Source organism: Phacochoerus africanus, chromosome 8 (assembly GCF_016906955.1).
Source record: "Phacochoerus africanus isolate WHEZ1 chromosome 8, ROS_Pafr_v1, whole genome shotgun sequence".
Classification (NCBI taxonomy): Eukaryota; Metazoa; Chordata; class Mammalia; order Artiodactyla; family Suidae; genus Phacochoerus; species Phacochoerus africanus.
The window spans coordinates 133,159,657-133,164,281 of NC_062551.1; the positions used below are offsets into that span (position 1 = coordinate 133,159,657).

The 4,625-nt window shown below is 38.6% G+C and overlaps 1 pseudogene; it reads right to left on the minus strand.

Moving 5' to 3' along the window:
* Positions 1 to 259: 259 nt before the first annotated feature.
* Positions 260 to 1,645, minus strand: LOC125133624 (eukaryotic translation initiation factor 5-like; annotated as a pseudogene).
* Positions 1,646 to 4,625: the final 2,980 nt, after the last annotated feature.

The window sequence follows — 4,625 nt, forward strand, 5'->3', positions numbered from 1 at the left end:
CAATTTTTATTTATTTATTTATTTATTTTGAAGAATGACCAAAATCAAATCTTTATTTTCATAACTGTATAAATGTGATCCAAATGGGTCCACCACTTAATTTTTCAAAAAGAAATATGCTATAAATAAGCAAACTATACCTGCTCACTGATGTGTATGAACTCCCTAGATGTCTTGTTGGGTTTAATTACAGACCACTCACAGCAATAATTTTTAGTAGAAAGTGTAGCATGATGTTAAGCTATTTTAGTTTTTGCACATACATGTTGCACTTCTGGCTGATGATGCAAAAAGATTCTCAGCATTACACAGTTAAGCTGGGCTACACCCACCCCTTTAAATGGCATCAATATCAATGTCATCATCCTTGTTGTCAGACTTCACAGCTTCAACTTTCCGTACGCTGGCAGTCTTCGAATACACCACCTCAATATTCTCATCTTCATCATCATATTCACCACCAGAAGATTCTTCCTCTGCTTCCTTCAAACATTTTATAAATGGTTCCGCTTTGACACGAATCTCTTCGGCAAGTTCTTTTGAGACATATTTCTTAGACGCCTTTTCCGACCAGCAAATGATAACTTCTTCCTCCAAAAGTTCTGCATCATACATCTCCTTCAAGATATGTGGAATTATGGAGCTGAGCTGAGCTTGATGCATTGCTACCACACACTCCAAACCATGACGGTACCGTTGAGCTTTTTTGTTGTTGTGGCAAAATTGTAAGAAATGGTGTCTGTATTTCTTAATTTGTCCTCTAATCTTCTCATTAAAAAGAACTTCAGTCAAAACAAGAGAGCCCATGGCCTTTACATCCAATCTTTCTGCTTCAGCTACAATTTCTTTGTCAATGAGTCAATAATATCCTCTTCTTTCTTTTTCTTAAGGAAATCAAACAAGATATGGACACACTGTTCAACAGTACTTCCCAAATCATCACTGAGGTTTAAAACTTTTGCATGGTCACTGATTTCTTCCATTCTGCGCCTTTGAGCTTCCTCTGTTGTATCCTACCCCCACTCATCCTCCTCTTCTTCCACAACATGTGGAGGGGGATTGATTTCATTTGTTGGTGGTGGTAGTGGTGGTGGTGGTGTCTCACTGCTGGACACGGTGCCATTTTCCTTGTCCTTGACCTTTCTATTTTTCTTTTCCTTTTCTTTCTTTCCTGTACCACTGTCGCTATTTTCAGGTGGGTTTTTGAGAATGAAAGTGCAGAGTTTATGATGTGTGTCAAGCACGCCTGGATAGCCACAGCCTTTATAAGAATTACCTATTGCTTGCTTCTTTGGATTGACATGCAGATCTGTTTCAGGATTCTCACACTCAGAATGAAGAACACATTTTTTAATGAATCCATCCAACATGTTTGCAGCTTATTCGCCTCATGAGATCTGTTGACAACATAACAGTCATTCTTAACATGAAACTGGGTCTGTGCTCCCAGCTCACGATCAAAATATTTGTTGGGATACACAGGAGGCCGATTAAGCACTTTGGCTACCTCAACTGTGTTGACTATAACTGTCTTGATTCCATTTCCTTTGCCTTCGACCTTGGCAATCAGACGGGCCATTTTGTAGCGATAGAACTGGTCTGACACACTGCCATTGACGTTGACAGACATTTTGGCTTATTAGTGACTTTATCAATAAGATGAAGAGATCGTTGATTGCAACTTTTTGGTATCCTCTGTCTTCAGAAGAAGGGATGACATAAACAACTGCAAGAGTTCTCGGTCTCTGACATGAAAAATTTTCTGCCACTGAGGCTGTAAGCTTGTATGCCATGTTTCCTCAATACAGGTACCAATGGCTGAGCAACAAATAAAGACACAAACCCAACGCTGCTCGCCCGGGACGGGGATGAACCCTGAGGCGCAAGTGAACTGGTGTCGAGGAGGGGCGGCGGAGGCAGCGCAGCGAGCTGAGGACCAGACAGGTGCTGCCGGAGCAGCGGGGAGGAGCTGTTTTGACCAATTTTTAGGAACCCACAAATTTAAGTATATTTGATAGGTCTCCATACATTGTAGTTGTTATCATTATTAAAGTCCAAAATTATTCTATCATTGCCCAGTGGAGCCTCGAGTTATCCTGTGTCCCTTTGACATTTGAGAGCATTCGAAAGATTCCATACTATATAGCATTACAAAATTGTCCAGGCTTATTTTATACATTTTCTTCCTCTGAAGTAGTACCAGCACTTTCTACAAGAAGCCGAACAGTTAATTTTCATGAAAAGTGGTATTTTAAGATCCTATTCTGGGCACTAGAAGTGTTCACTGTTTTCTGGGTTGGTCATTGCTTTTAGAGCTTTTCAATGAGCAGAGTGAGGATTGATATATATCCAAGATGAAATACCTCATGAGCTCATACTGACGCTTTCGTCTCAACTAGAGTTTTTACTTAATCTTGTCTTTGATTAACACTCATAGGTTTTGTTTTTGTTGGTTGGTTGGTTTTGGTTTTAGTTTTGGTTTTCACACTCAAAGGATTTTTTTTTTCTTTAAGGTTACTGACTGTATCAGAGTGTATCTTAGTTTTGTTTATGCAATGCAGAATCCGAGCCACTTCTGTGACCTACCTATACCACAGCTCACAGCAAAGAAAACGCTGGATCCTTAACCCACTAAGCAGCGTCAGTGATCAAACGTACATCATGATGGATACTAGTGGGTTCATAACCTACTGAGCTGCAATGGAAACTCTCTAATGTTTTTCTTTGTTTTTGTTTTGTTTTTGTTTCTGTTTTCCTTTTCTTCATTTTTGTTGCCCCTATATTCCTCAATTTTGATTCTACTCTCAGAGTTTCTTCTCAGTATAGGCCCTGACATAAGAGTTAGCCTCAATTCATTTTTTTTTTTTGAGAGTGCATAGGTAAAACTGCTCCAGCACCTTTAGATTTTTTACTCCTTGCCTCTTGTATGTACTTGTTACATACAAGACTCTTCCCTTATAAGTCTGCTGTGATGTCCAATAAATATATATTAGTTGTCTTCAAATTCTCCTATTGTCAGAACAGTCAGTTACCACCTGGTGGTAACTGGTTTTCTTTTTCCTCCACCATCAATATGTACATCAGGTAGCCACTGGTGATTTTTCCACACTCTTGTATTTCAGAATACATTGGGATACCTTATCATCTAGATTTGTTGCAAATGTTGCCTGTGGTTACTGGCTTTACTATCTATTTGCCTTTAAGTAGGGGTCCAGGGAGATTGAGAAGCCATGCTATCACTATTATTTTCCTAGGATGTGCACCTACTAACTTTATCAATAGTCATTAACTAAATTTTATTGAGCGCTTGTTATAGGTTAGACCCTAGGCTAAGCACTTTACTCACATTTTGTTATTTAGCACTCATAGCAGCTATACTTTCACTTGCTACATTTTAATGATAATTATGCAAATATAGAAATAACTAAAATGACGTGCTAAATGCCACTGGTAGTTATCAAACACTTAATTCTAACAGAAAAAAATCTGATTTTATAGCTTGCATTCTTAGCAAACATAAAATACTTTCCAAAAAAAAAGGGAATAAAATGATAAACCTCTGAACCTAAAATGATGAAAAAAATCAAGACAACTTGTCACAATAACATACAAGTGAAAATGCAAGTACTGCCAACAAATCTCCTGTGGGAACAGATCTTACTGGCATGAAAATCATTAAGACATTGAGCATAGGAAGAGTGAAAATGAAGAAGTGCTACTGAATACCAAGTAAGCTCACTTTCTACCTTTGCCAGAGATAGACCTGGTTCCTGCACTGCCAGAACTTGTCACAGAAATAGAGAACCAAAACTTAAGCAAATGAAACAATCAAATATATTGCGAAGGTGCATTTCAACAGCCAACCTTTCAAAAACAGTTGCACTGATTCTGTGAGAGTCACTGTGTCCTATGCTATATAAGGAGAGATAATTCATCTGGCATATTTCCTTCCCTCAGAGATGTTTCAATTTAGTAAGAAAGATAAGATGTGTTCATGAATAATTTAAGATAGTAAATAACAACAACTATTTATAGCTATGGATAATAAAGGCTTTAGGAGTCTAGAAGAAAGACAGAGCACCTGTGACTAGGGTAGTAATGGGCATGTAAATCGGAGCTCAGAGGTTAAGTGAGACCTTAAAAGAAAATGAGAACCAGAGGAGAGTCATAAAAAGAACAAGATGGTAACCGTGAGATGATAACAGCCAGGAGCTGTTTTGGGGGCAAAAAAGAGTCTGCAGAGTTTGCTAAGTACTTTAACTATTTCTCCTGATTTCAAAGATTTGAGAAACAGATGATTTTTTTAAGTAGAGGGAATAAAAGATAATGTCCTTACTTACATATAAGCATGGAGGAGCCTAGAAGGGAAAGAGGAAAAACAAATAGACAAAAAGGTCACTAGAAGACCTTGGACCATGGCTTACAGGGAGCTGAAATGGTGGAGAGTCATAGGGTGCTTGGACACTCTGGGGGTCCACCCAAGGCTGGAGAGATTGTACCAATTTACATATTCCTAAGACTTGTGAGAAGAGTTGAAGTGAGCTCCAAGACACTCATGGTGACCAAAGTTACCCCTTAAGCTTTCCCGTAGTACACGGTTTTCAGAGTGTCCTTCAGAAAACTGT